We start from the raw sequence: 14,994 nt of genomic DNA, 5'->3' as shown, positions 1-14,994 counted from the left end.
GTGGATTTATTTTGCTCTCTGTTTTGTGCCTGTTTACACCCCTAACCTATATAACATGCTTGGACTTGCCCATGAAAGAACTAGAGAGGACTTAATTTCCTTCATGGGGTAATTTCAGCAAAATTAATGGAATCAGACCAATGTACACTCAGTTGCACATGTAAATGTTTGACAGATTCTGAGAGAAGTGACAGCTTTTTCCAAATATTTTGTATTTAAGACAGAAATCTGTACTTTTTATCAGATTTTATTAGATAATTTTTTCTGAATGATAGGGTTTGGTTGTATATTTAATATGCATTATTGCTAAGATAAAGTGTGAGCAGAAACCGCTTATGAACTGGCATTTGTCACTTTTCTGCAGAATTAGTTCTTTCTAACCCTGAATTAGATGTGTGATACCAAAGAGTGAAAAATTTCTCTTCAGTGAAGATGTGGAAAAGCAAAAACCAGAGAGTGTGATTCCTTTACAGGTTTATATCATTTCTGTATTCATCCAAAGATGCCAAAGTGCATTGTGACTGGAAGAAGGACTATTACCTTAGAGGTGGATGTTCCTATCTCTTGGTCACAGGAGGTTCCTTCTTGAATGCTGTATTGTCTTCTAGGTGCTTTTCAGGGGAGCAAAAGCAAGCATTATGTAATATATTTATTTAATAATTTATGTAATAGTGTAATAATTTATTTAACAATTATTTAATAGTCGCTGCCCCTATTTCAGAAAATACCTGGGCACTTGCCTCACTATCCTGGAAGGGATCTAGTTTTTTTAAATGTGCTCTAAGATTGTCAGAGTAGATTGTCCCCCTCACCCTGAGCAGGGAGAGGCAGTCCTCATTTCTATGTCCCAAACAGATTTATGGATGAACTATGCTCTTTGAAGACACTGCAGGGACAGCTCTGGATGGGATATGAAGAACAACTCCAGAGATTTGGGAAATCAAAAGACAAGAAAGGAAAGTTTCCAAGATCTGCATGTTGATTTTAGTTATGTGAAACTTTATTTGATCCAGGACCAATTTTGGATCCAGTATCTCTTAAAGTTAGGAATTCATGTTCATGAGGTTTCATTCAGAAAGCTGGAATTCAGGATTAAGCATCCCAGATTCCAGGCTGTTTAAGTCCTGGCCTTAAATTGGATCTCAGGATCTATTGTGTGATATTTCGAGGATATTGTGCAATTTTTTTTCTGCACCAGAGAGAATTAAATGTAAAGTAATCATGGGCCCTATTTACTAAATATTAGCAATCATTTCAAACAAATTATTTCACTGTTGTCTTACAATGAATAAATGTGAAATCATATTGAGCAACGATTTTGCCTGTCACTTTGTACATATGGTCCTTTACATTGACAGTCCATTGACTCCTGTTATATGAAACCCCCTCATGCTTAGCTTAGTACAGTCTTTATGCACTGCTTTGGGCTTTATGAAAAAAAAACAACAAAACAAAACAAACCAGAAGACTTGCATAGTTCTGGATGGACACAAATCGCAATTCAATCTCCTTGCCATTGATCTGTTTCTTCCTCTTGTATTTCATACTTAGTGACTGTAAAGTTTTGTGGGCCAGAGGCTCATTGTTATTACACTGCTTTGTAGTACAACAAGGTCTTTAGATTTTATTGCAGTAATCATTCTACACTTATGCTTTTTCAGATTGCTCTTAACAGTATCATGAAGGAGAAATTGATTTTTTTCTGCCATGCAGTCTCCCTCATGCAGCGTCAGACATAACAAATACATCTTCAAAAGGAAAAGAGCTTTCTGTTGCATGCCCAGAAGAAAAATTACAGCTTATGCCAAATGTTAGCACTACCCACACTGTGTCTTCCAAGAAGAGTAAGAATTGGCAGGAAAATTACCAAAAAATTAGTAGACTGACTTAAAATCTATATTTCTTTCCTCTTCTTCCCCTAGTGGCTTAGTCTCATTTTACTAGCAGTAATTGCTAAAGTCATCATATTACCTCATGAAAGTTATGGCTCATTATGTCATTAAGAAATCATCCAGCATTCCCCAATCCCATGACACTATTGACTACTGAAAAAGCAGACCTTGTCTGCTTTTTCAAATAGGGGCTGCAAGCCTAATAAGTGATGTTCTGTGCATCTCTTATTTCAACCCTTCTTATGGGGTATTAAATACTGGAAAGTGCAGATGTACATGCACAAGAGAGAGAAAGAAGCCAAGGCAAACTGTGTAAAACATGTAGGAGTTGTTTAGTTTATTCAGCAAAGTTCTGATCTCTTTTTGTAAAGGTATCTGGAGACACAGAATTCAAAATTAAGCCCCTGTAGATACCAAAGGGGGACTTGCTGTTGACTTCAATTAGGTCAATAGTACTAGGGCTCTACATGTGCTCCTGGAGCAGAATGGTCTGTTACCACCTGTACAGGAAATAAAAGGTCCTCCAAGATGTACACACATTTCTCCCACTTGACTATTTTTCCAGAAGAACTGTGCACATGGAGAACTTTCTATCTGTTTATTTCCCTTCCCCTTAGAAAGGAAGATTTGTGTCTGGCAAATTTAGTGATATGAGCCATGCAGGTCTAGAGCATTTGGAAACAATTTATGTTGATATTCCAAAGGCTCAATTGCAAAGATTTATTTACAACTATGAACTAGCAGTTCAAACTATGCTGGTCTTTCTGGCAAGAGCTGACTATTTTCCTGTAACTCAGCTGCTCTTGCCACACTCATTATCTATCCTCTCATTGCAGCAACAGCAAACCACTCTTCAAAGACCTACACATTTTTCCAAACCAGTCCATAAGGCCATGCAAGGGGAGAAGGGGGAAACCTATTTTTATTTCTTTTTGATTGACTTTAGGAAAAGAAGAAATTACAATTTTCCTGTAGTATTGGTGAGAGGTGTGTGTGAAAGTTACATATGGTCATAAACCATCTGAACCTCAGTGTGTGGAAGTTAGCTGGTGTAGATGCACATCATGGGCACCCAAAGCAGTCCTGTGTGTTCAAATTTACTAAAACATATTAAGGGGTGCTATCCCTCTTTCTTTAGCTGTCCAGGTCTGGCTTATCTTCTTCTTCATGGAATGAGTGCCAACGAACACTTATGACGGAGCAGAGGGAGAGCAAAGGGAATCTGAGTGCTTGGAGGTCTTGCTGGCCATAGGACAGGTGTTGCTGCTTTAAGTTGCCTGTATCCCTGATCCCCCAGCACCAGGATCCTGGCTATGGGGAGTCAACCAGAAAAGCCAAGTCTCTCTCCATGGGCCACAGAAGGACATTTGCTTCCTTATGCTAAAGATGGCCAATGCAAAAGCTAACGAGGTGATGGGAGGCAAGTGATGCACAACTCATCCTGCAGAAAGCACAGCCAGCCACTCTTCCTTTCCACAGAACCTCTGCCCCTGCCAGTGGCTTCACTGCTGTGTCAAGGTACCCTTTCTGAGTGAAGAGAGAAAAAGGACAATACATTTGCAAAGTTATTGAAACACTGAAGCTTATTACTATGTTGTTCATACCAACATCTATTTGTGGGTCATTAAAAAGAGGAGGCAAGACTACTATATGGAACAAATTGTTGGGTAACCCTGTGCCCCATGATCTGGAGTTTATGCTCAGCTTGTAAATGAGACGAAGATGCTTACGCAGATGTGTTTGCACTCTTTTCTTTTAAATTTTTAAGGTGAGAAGAAAGCAGAAGAGTTTTTCTCTTGCTGCTGCTATGGAAGAGCAATCCTGAAGTAAGCCCATCAAAAGAATTTGGTGCCCTGTCTTCAAGAAATCAAGGCCCTTATGTTATGTCATTGGTCTCCCAGAACAGCCCTGTTAACGAGCCCATGCTGCTTTACCAGTGTCCACATCAAGATTAGAATAGTAGAAGTCCAATTACAGAGGTGTTCCTTGCTGTTTCTGAAAGTTTTGAGCTCAGAGTAGATATTCACAGATCTCTTAGAAGCTCCCCAGCAAAAGCCAGGTTTGATATTTGAAAAAAATCGTAATAATAATAACAAAAAAAAACCCCAATAAAAATAGGCCACAAGTAAATAGACCTCTTCCTAAATATCTCAATCAGGCCTTTAGATGCCAAATCTTAAAAGCTATTTTAAAAAAAGTTCAATCTCTAATAGACTTTTTAAAGTCAACTTATTCTTCAAAATCACAGATTTTTCAAAGGACTCAGTTTCCTTGGAAATGGCTGACTTATTTTACCTATGGTATAACATTCCAATGTCACTTTTTAAGTATTTTAGAGCAATTTTCCGAGCAGACAGACTGCATTAACATGTGCAGATAACCAAAGCATACCTGGCTCCTGTCTGGATTGCACAGTCAGCCTATCATGACTTGGAAAGTGGATAGTGTGCTATTTAAGACTGTTTTCCTTAACATAAATAATAAAACCGCCCAAATAGAAAATGTTTCTTGTGTATTAAGGTTCCTCCTGCATCTGGTTAAAATAATCCCTGTTATAGTAGTGGAGAAGGAATACTCTACTTGTGGTTTCTGTGTAGTTTATTGTGTTTGGCAGCCAATAAAGATCTGCTCCAATTTAGTCATTCTAGTAGTGGTAGAATGAGCACCAATGGTAGTAACTACAAATACCACAGAAGAACTGAGTATCGATGCTCTGAAAGTTTACCCCACACAATTTACACTATGATTATCTCAGGCTGACACTGAAATGACTGGAGGATGTGTGGTCTTACCAACCTTCCTGCACATATTTCAATTAGAAAAGGAGTCTGTTCAGAGATAACATGGAGTATGACTCTTAAATCTACCACGGCAAGGAAGAGCACTGTTCAGGCAGAAAGGCTTGTTCTTATTTTCTATTTTAAAGCCTTTTTAAACTACTGTCTTCCTTCTTTCTCTTGCAGAATAAGCAAAAGCTTGCTCAAAGAGAAAGGTAGAATACTTGATATTACGTAAGTATAAAAATTCATATTGCTAATAAGCGCATTTAAGCAGATAACAGAAAATGATAGAGGAGAAAAATGGTACATTAATAAATCTGATTGTTATCTCAGGCCCTACCCTGCATAAGTAATATATAAGCTAAGTGTCTGCAGACATTAAACTCCAGTGGAGGTTTATTTTTCCAGAAAAGATTACTTTCTCTTATTGACAAGAACACCACTAATCTCAGAGAAATTAGACCATAAGATAAAAATATCCAGAGATACCATGTGCTACCATGCAGTGACATTTCCAAGTTCTCCTATATTTGTGAAATCCTGCACACTATTATCCAGGGCAAAAAAACAGAACAGTGTCCCAAATATTCTGTTTTTCCTTCTTTATAGAAAGAATATAAGAAAATCTGGGAGGACTCTGTGGAAGAAGAATGCTTTTTTATTTGTTCTGACCTCTAGAAGAACAGCTCTGGTTCTGTTTACTGAGGTAAGACCACAAAGCCCCCTCCTGCCTGAGATAATTGACACGTGGTGGTTTGGAGGATCAGTTAATGTACTTCTTACGGCTGCCCTATAAAACTACTGTAGCAGTGGATGCCTCAGAGCTGTGAGGTATCCACACTTCTCTGCTCAGCTGACATGCCCTTGGCCTTCCAATCATGACAAACAGGCTACATAAACCTTAGAGGTTTACCCATTCATCTGGGCACATCTTGGCAAACCAGATTGACTGCACCTGGGTGAAACCAGTTTGGGCCAATTTGTTTGGAGTTTGGGGCTGGAGACTGGAAACAGAGAGCAAAGAAATCCTCTACTAAGGTTGAGCCAAAGTACCTGTGGTGTGTGAGAGATGGAGAAAAGCAAGAAAGACACAGAGAGCCTGGGGACTTGGACAGAGGAGACCTTTTGTGTGCAAGATCCTTTCTAACTGAAGAAGGAAGATATTGAAACCACAGAGAGATGCATGGCATAGTATAGAGGGGTGGAATTCATCACAGCCAAAATCCTGGTCTCTGAAGACACTTTTGCTCTAAATCTCTAAAGTGTTTCAAAACAATGGTAAAATACTTCTAGGGAAATGCAACTCGCTACTTTTATTTTGCAGATGAAGTAAAGAAAGAGTAAAGAAAGGGCTTTAAACCCTTATATCTGTACTCCTCAAGGATCTAGAACTGCCTCACGTCATCAAAAGTGATATCTTAGACCTTGTCTGGTGTGGTTCATATATTTGCAACTTTAAAGTTGAAAATTTGCTGTGAAAGGTAGAGATAAATATGCTTATGTCAGCGTTATGCTCACCTACGTTCCTCTTACAGCATATTACTGTATGTGTAGTAGCCATTCAGCATACTAATTAATATAATTCAAGATAATAGAGAAGGGTATGTGAAAAGGAACAAAATTAGGACTGTAACTTTTTCACCTGGCACGAGTATTTTGATGATCATCCTTAAAAGAAGACTCTGGTGGTTTTTAATCAAATTCTGTCTATATACATAGCTAATTAATATTGTTGAAATGTTAATGCTTCAGTGGCTGTCAATGTATCCAAGATTTATTTTCATGAAACCTGTCATCACCCTGCCATTTCACACTCTCACTAGGGGTGAATCTGCATCACAAATAACTGTGCATATGTAAATGAAACATTAAAACTACACCATTAGAATTAATCAGTCTAAAAATGCAAATTATTAGATTACTAATCTCTGAAGTAGTACCCAAGTGAGGGAAGATGATTGCCTACAACACTACACCATCCAGAGTTTGTCTGAAGATGCTCAGGACAGATTTATCCATCAGAGAAACATAAATGAGACTTAGACCTGAATATAACTGGTCCACAGGGACCTTGAAACAATGTGAGTGTGCTGGCCAGCAGCAACAGGCATTGCTTGTGGCTAATGGTGTTAACATTTATCCAATGCTCCCTGAACTCTGAATGTCCTGACCTGTGAGGCAAGGAAAGGCAAAGCAAGGAGATGAGGCCATCAGCAGGTAAGACGTTGCTTGGCTCAATGCCCTGGAGAACTGAGCTGGGGATCACTTATGTGACTGTAGGTCTTTGCAGCCCTCCTCATCCCTTTCTTTGGGAATGAAAGCTTGAATTTGCAGTCCAATGCAGCAAAAACTGTCACTAACCCTTGTAATTGTAGGAGTTGTACTTTGTCACCAATCTTTGGGGGCTTTTTTGGCTCCTGACATTCAGACCGTGATGGGATTCTGGCAGACTATGTTGTGTGTGATCAAAGGAGTTGTCTGATCTTTCTTCTAATGCAAGGTGTGCCATCTGGGAGAGCTGATGTTTGTATGGACAGAAAAGATGTGATTTTGGAGAAAGTGCTATCTTTAGACTTTGTTAAGAAACTGTGTAATCATAGGTAGGAAACAGATCATTATCTGTACCTGAGTACTTCAGCTGGGAATCACCAATACATGCTCTTCATGGAAGCTTCACATAGACAAACAACATCTGACACGGTATAAACACTGCTATGAGATAACAGTGATCTCACAAAAACTAGTGATATTTTCCTATAAATCCAAACCACCTGGAAGTGACTATCTGGTGCTTGCATGCTTAGGACTGCTGATTCCCATGGGAGCACATTTGGCAGAGTGGTGAGAACAAAAAATAGGTATATTCTACCCCTGCGCTTTAGCCATCTTGATCTTCTAAGCTTTCTCAAAAGACTACAAGAACTGGTCCATCCCCCAGCCTCAGGTGTGCTAGCCAGATGGAGATGTCAGGTGGGAACCCCAGGTAACTTTTAAAAATTTGACTTCTCAACAACAGTATTTAGTGTCTTTTTGGCTGCCGTGCTCATCTCAACCACGTGTTGGCTTGCAAGCCAAAGATCATTATCTATGCTATGGCTAGAGTAAAAGATAGTTTTATTGGTGCTCTGCTCTGGTTTTGATAGTGAAACTATGGCCTGTTAGGGACTGAGTTTTCAATATAGCAACTCATATCCTTTTTTAAAAATTTTCTCCAAATGTGATCAAGAATACACACAGGCTCTGTTGAAGGAGTAACCATTAGAATGCATCCCTTCCCAGGTATATGTACAGGTGCAAAAACCAGAAAATTGTATAAAATAAAGAAAAATACTATTTTTTTGTTTGCCTTCAATATCCAAATGCCTAAAGCAATCATTTTCAGAGTTTACCCTCTGGCTGCTAAAAGGCACAGAAGATTTTGGTCAGAAAGCAGGGAGTCCCATAAATTCACGAAATTATGAAAATAGGGTTTGTAGCAGAAACCCAATGACAACCTTAATTGTAGCACTCCTTCATATTTGGATGCATTTGCATATCTAATAACATACAGCCTTATGTTAGTCTCTTTTAGCACAATTCCCATTTAAGATAACATATAAATATGCATAGCCATCAATAAAATGTTACAGCTACTGACCCTGGCAATGTCAGTGTCAATTAGCAATCTTAGTTAATATACCTCTAGATTGGAGTCAGGGGAGTAACAATCACTTTTTTAAAAGATTTGCTTTCTTGTGACTGTGTGTGTCTGTACACAGCAAAGCTGAAATATGCAGGTCAACTAAATAAAAGCCGTATGCCTTTGGGGAAGGAGAAAGTTTAGAACAGCCATTAATGCAGACAATGAAAGTTAGTATTTCCTTTATTATGTACACAGAGAAATCCACACTAGCATACAGTAAGGACCTGGGTTATTGTGGCTGCACACACATGCACACAAAGAGAAGCACAAAAAGAAGGAATTCAGAGCTATTAATTAGGATCTGTATTCTAATTTATTCTCTCCACATAAAAAGGAGAAATACGATGCTGATGGCTCCCCATTTTTCCCACACACAATCTGTCCACAGTGTTCGCCTGCAAAGAGGAAAGGCTACCTTTGTTTCATGTACATCTGCTCTTGCTACAAAAATGCTCCTTTGTTGAGCTCAGCAGCAGTAGTGTGCACAGAGGTGTAAGGAATCTAAGACCTCAGCTTCTACTTTTTATCACCTCTCCAGTGGATTACACATGCAGCACAATACAGTCATTAAAAATAGTTACACATGAAAAGACACAGTGCCTCATCAGCTCGCTGATGTGTCACTTTACTGATGGACATGCAGCAGTAATTGCTGTGATAAGAAATTTGTCTTTTTCTGCTCTTTGCACCCCTCCCGTGCACTCAGAAGAAAGGGAGACCGGCAATCTCCCTTCTTACATCCCTCCCCAAAAACCCACTGGGGCGTTAAACAACCCTCTCCTCCTCTCTGCACCCTTTGTTTAAAGCGACACCTTCACATATATGTTCTGTGGGTAGTGGGGAGGGAAGGGGGAAAAAGGGATATTTACTTACAGAGCAGTAGCGGGCAGTTAATGTCACCTCCTGGACCAGGGACAGGGGGTCACATCCACTAACAAATGTGCAAAGAGCACACTGGCCTGCTTGCAGCACAGAGCTGTACAGCCAGCTGGGGCTTTCTACTGCCTGCGAAGAGCAGCTCTTCCGATTCCAGCTCTGCAGTCAGTGTTGTGTGGAAAGAGGCTGCTGCCTTCCCCAGCCTAGTGAAACCCCTCTCTATCATTTTACCATATAAGGAGACAAAAGCATTGGCGACACTCATTCTTTTAGACGCTCTGCAGCTGGCATTCGACACTTTCTCTATTCCAAGGGTGTCAATACTTCCCCCTCCTAAACATCTTGTCTTTCTTGGCCCCCTTCCTAAAATAAGGCTCCCCCTCCCCTCCTCTAGTCTTTGTTTCTGTAAACCCCTGATGCTTATTAATAACATGGGTTTGCTGAATCCAAGGGCTCACTCTTTAAAGAAGGAAAGGTTTTACAGCAACTCAAGCCCAAACATTTGTAAGGCTCTTCACCTGGCTGAACGAATAAAGTCTTTGGTTGAAATTGGTACCAGGCTTTATTTCCTTTGGTCATTTTGCCTGCTGTGACTTAGTGTCTTGTCCAAAGAAGAGTGAAGCAAGCTGTGTCTCTTCTCCTTCATGGAGCAGTGCATGTTTTTATGAGGGGTAAGAGTGCAGGTGTTTCTTTACGAGCATTCAGAGCCCATTCTACTTTTTCTTCACCCTTCTTTCTTTCCAAGTTCCCCCGTAATCAGAAGGAAAGAGAAGAAAATTAACGAAACGAAAAAACCTCTTTGTGTAAGAGAAAGCCAAAGGAACAGATTGTCTCAGCACATGCTCAGTATCCAGTGGAGAGCCCTGCCAGTGGGCACATGTTAAGGAGAGGGGAACGATTAATCCTCCTATAACCAGGAACTAATTTTTCTGCTACAAAATCCAATTTCATCTATCAGCCGTCCTACCAGAAACACATCCTGTTAATCAAAACAGTGAGGGTCCTGGGAAACCTCCCAGAGGGAAGAATTTGGATCAGAAGCACATGGGAGGTATCTGCTCTGTAGATTGAGGGGTAGGGTGGAGTGGCATTTCAGGGTAATTCTTCAGTAATGACTGGTGCTTGCCAAAGGGAGGTGCTTTAATTTGAATGCTTTCAACCTTAAAGGAAATCAGAAGGACAAAAATATAAAGGACATTAGCCAGAGACAGTGTTGTTGTTGTTTGGCATCCAGAAGATGCAAAGTAGTCCGGTGTCCTTTTGTGTTGGACACCAGGTCCTGACACGTGTCTGGGCAGTGGCAGAGATGTATACATGGATTAGCTAAGAGTTTTTCCTGCAAAACAAATATATACCAGAACTATGACCTGTACTTGCTGTTCTCTTGTGCACCCAAATGGTAATCAGATTTGGAATGAGGATGAAATGTATATGGTTGGTCTCAGTAATACTCCAAATCTAGAAAAGCACAGACAGAATAAAATGGTGGAGAAGGGCAATTCCTAGTTTTTCTATCAGAAGCCAAATCTCCTTAATAGATGTGAGTAACTTTGATGACTAGCAATGCCCATGGGTCTGTTTGTCAGTAGATTCAGCCTTTGCCGTTGCATTTTCGAAACAGAGGCATCATGCCCTGGAGGACTGACCATGGGCGTATAGGATTAAGGATGCCATGGCAATTAAATCTCATTTTAATCAAAGCTGCTGCACTACCCAGCCACATGGGGAGTCCCTGACTCGTCCCTTGCATTTGCACTGGCAGTGGAAGATGAATTAAACCAGACAGTGAGCAATTTTCAGTGAACCCTCGAGCTCCACTGGAGCTGCACCTATATGTTGGGAGAGCTACTGGTTGGGTTTCTAGCCCCATCACTGACTTGCTGGGTGCCCTTGGACAAGACATTGCATCTTTCTGTTCTTTAGTTTCACTGTCTCTAAATATAAAACTCAGGACAGCCAAAATTCTATATGAGTTGTTGACAAATTTGCAAAGGACTAGTTAGTGCATCATTATCATCATCATCATCATCATGAATTTTCTTTCTTTTAGAGTCAACTATTGCGCAGCGACAATAATAATAGTAATTTATTTCCATCTTAGTTGCAGTTCTTACCTCAGCTCTGGTTTAAAAATGTGTATAAAGAAGAAAAAAGGGCCTTGATGGCAATTAGATTTAGGCTATTTGAATAAGTTTATTTCCAATGCTTCTAAATAAATTAAATATTCTGAATGTGTTAGTTATTTTTTCAATTTCCATGGTATTTTCACATCTCTGTCTCTCCACTGACAGCTACTGCAGCAACTCTGACAGAAATTTTTTGATATGACCTGTACACATAGAAGACGAGAGTATTCCACAATTACAAGTTAAAATATATACTGGCTTCAGCTGAAATGGTTTAGTTTAACTGTTGCAGGTCATGGGTTGACTTCAGGAAAATAATTTTTTTCTGATTTAATCTAATATCTCTGACTCCTTGAAAGCAGAGGAGCTTCTGCCAATTTAAAACCCAATGATCTATGGGCTCACTATGGGACTTAACTCTCAGCAGCCACATCGAGACTGCGTGGAGTTGTGAATGGAATGAGGGAGAGTTACCAGGCAGCACCTTCCTTCATCCCATGATGAGATATATGGACTCCATCCAATACTACTAGGGAAGGTAAAGGGAACCTCTGACCTCTTATCCTTCTTCAGGAGTTCCAAAGCTGCTCACTCCACATTTTATCTCACAAGTAAATATTCATCAGTGATTGGCAGCATACCATCCCCCACCAATTTCCCACAAGAATCAAATCCAATGGAGATGGGTGGGTGGGAGAAACCCAAATATTCTTAATTGTCAGGGATATGGGAAGGAAAGGGCAGGGGCTTTTTTCACTGGCAAATGTATTATGTCACCCACTTCTTTATATATATATATATATATATATATAAAATTTTATTTTTACTTCATTGGTTCTCTGATTAACCCCGCACAGATCAGGCATCTTCAAGGCTTCAGAGGAGACAATTCAATAAAAACAGGGGGCAGCGTTTCCAATAGTGTGTTAAATTTAAAGGTGGAAGTGCAAGTACCATTCAGTACAATCCTGTGAATTAGAAACACATCATATAGTTCATATTTTCCTCATGTATATAGCACTTATGTAGCATATATTGCTTGTTCTTCAGTGGTATGTGTGTTTAGCAGCTTTAATTCTATATGTAGGATGCTGTACCTCACATATGGGAAAAAAAGATGGAAAAAGTATAATTTTCATAGCAGGACTTCTCAATGATTTTACTAACCATTCATAAGTCTCATTTCAGCAACTGAGTTGATGCTGGAATAACTATCATTTCAGCTCTTATCTTCTTTTCTGGCTGAAAAGAGTGAACAAAGGAAAATAGTGGAAAGGGACAGCTAGAAGCGGAATATTTCTATTTCCACCAGTTTGAGACACGGAGAAATATAATGTCTCTGAGAGAGCAGAGGAGGTGGAAATCTACACTTATAAAGTGGCTAAGCTACTGGCTGATTCTTCACACCACCAGTTTATCCTGGAAACTGTTAATTTACTTTATCGGAATTCAACTAATCCCTTTCTGATGCCTGAACCTGTGTAACACAAGTTTAGTTTGAATATGAGAGTATGCATTTAGGAGAACTGCTATTTTTGGCACTACTGCTTAGGAGAAAAGACAACGCAGAAAGAATCGTGCCTTGCAGAATGTACCACCTAAGGAGTCTTTCTGCTGTGCCTTTTGCAACTGGACTTGTCTATCTCGTATTGGCCTTTTTAGCCACCAGCGTGCTTGTAACAAACACGGGTAGAGCCCTTCCCAAATCTTCGTTCGCAAAGCCTAGACATGATGATGACTTAGGAAGTAGTATAGACTTGTGCAGAGATTGCATTTTAGTTCATTAAACCTAAAATAACAGCCAGGCAATATTAAATCTTCCTGAAATTTCATTCTCATAAGATGTTCACAGATATATAGTTTTCCCCAAGTATATGAGGAATATGCAATGGATAAAAAGGTATTTTCAACATTTTTCTTTCTCAATTCAGACTCCTGGTAACAAAGCTTTTTGTAATATTTTGATCTTCTTTTCACCCCCTGGGTAACTTGATCCTCAAGCAGAAATACTCAGCAAGCAAGAAATATCAGGGTTTTACAGATTCTGATGGAGGAATTACAGACATCCTTGGACAATCCATTAAAACCACCACTGTCACGGCAGATAGTGAAAGTCTTTCTGCTTTGGGATGATGCAAGACTTATTTGATTTTTGGGAGGATGTTTAGCCTGAATCAATGTGAAAAGATTAGTGTTTTAGAAACTCCAATCTGATCTGGAAAAAAAGTGTTTCCATGTTTTCTTTCTTAATATGTTTGAGTAGTTTTCACATACAGTGTTAAAAGATTTTCTTCAGTAATTTAAATGCTATGGCTCAGTAGCTTCGAAGATCTTTTGATTATGTATGGGAAAAGTTATCTTTAGAATGATAATGTAATGCTATGTTATAACACAGATGATACAGACTCATACTCAAGTGTGTTTCTGTAATAGAGTGATATGGGATGGAGCTGAAAGCATTTTAGACCATTATGGTCAGTTTGGACAAATATTTCATTCAGTTTTCAAATTTAGTCTGGACCTTCTATGGAGCTAGCCCTAGTTTCAGTCAGAGAAATCTATCCCCCAAAAGAGGTGTCCCAAGGTGAACGTGGCAGTGAGACATTGGTCAATATGTGGTCTGGCAGTGTCACTGTAATTGCTCCTATGCCCCTTTCTCTGTGGACAAGTGAGATCTGGAGAGGGTTTGCAATGGATGACCCAGGCAGCTGTGTCCCTGCTGCTTTCCCCTCTCCCAGCTGAACAGACAAACAGCTGTTGACACTGATGAGCAGAGGAACATGATCACAGAGACGAAGAGTAGTGGTGCTTCAAAGGAGCAGACAACACACCCAAGGAAGCCTCAAGGAACAATGCAGGGTTTAAAGGAACCGATATCTGCTAAGGAAAATCCTTCTTGTTAATAGTTAGGTTTTCAACAGCTTGGAAAGCTGAGGCAACTTGTTACAGGACTGACAGGTCCTTCACTGGACAAGAGGCATCATCAGAAGATCCATCCCACGTCCTCATGGATTAAAGAAAAGCCATAAAATCCATTGCAGGATAAAGGCAGCCCATCAAAAAATTCCCCAAGCAGTAGCTGTCTGTACCATGTAAGGCAGCCACCCTGAACAGCCCTCACCAGGCTGCTGACTGAGTGAAGAAGAAATAAGGAAGAGCTGTAACAAAGAGAGTGGAAAACAACAATTTCCCCCCCTACTTTCTCTACCATTCTTTTTCCTTCTTTCCCCTCACAGAGGAACAGATGGTGCCTCTACTTTTAAGGAAAGTAGAGTGAAGCATTTAGATCTTTGCCATCTGCACAATTCTTTGGATTCTAAGTGTTCTTTAAACCCCTCAGCTCCATAGTATGTTCATCTGTAACCAGGGACAGGGACTTTGGTGGCATGTCTTTGGAACCACTTTGGAACAGAGAGAGACAACCTCCAACAAGAGGTGAGCAATCAGTCTTTAGGAATGTTGACTAAATGATGATAATGGGGAGACCTATGCCGAGAAGCTGTTGCTTCTTCCCTTTCGTCTGGATTTAACTTGACTGTTATGTGGGGCCTGAATATGGCAGATAAGCAGAGTATTTTGGGTTTCCTACCCATCCACATGGAACCTGGAATGTCAAATTGCTTCAGAGGCTGCAGTAA

The 14,994-nt window shown here is 40.0% G+C and overlaps 1 protein-coding gene across 6 annotated transcripts in view; it reads right to left on the bottom strand.

Annotated features, from left to right (window-relative positions):
* Positions 1 to 14,994, bottom strand: part of FHL2 (four and a half LIM domains 2) — a 60,241-nt gene that overhangs the window by 17,272 nt on the left and 27,975 nt on the right. The window contains exon 1 of one of the 6 annotated variants that reach the window (XM_027647627.1): positions 9,228 to 9,402. The exons of 3 other annotated variants lie outside the window; for them this stretch is intronic. The gene's annotated coding sequence lies outside the window, so the exon portion shown is untranslated. Of the gene's footprint in view, positions 1 to 540; positions 595 to 9,227; positions 9,403 to 14,994 lie in introns of those variants that run through there. 2 more of the 6 variants (XM_027647668.1, XM_027647645.1) reach the window with 2 other exon arrangements.

This window comes from Corapipo altera, unplaced genomic scaffold (genome assembly GCF_003945725.1).
Source record: "Corapipo altera isolate COAL_440 unplaced genomic scaffold, ASM394572v1 0, whole genome shotgun sequence".
Lineage (NCBI taxonomy): Eukaryota > Metazoa > Chordata > Aves > Passeriformes > Pipridae > Corapipo > Corapipo altera.
Note: the sequence above shows the minus strand (reverse complement) of the source record. Positions and strands in the feature narration are given on the sequence as shown.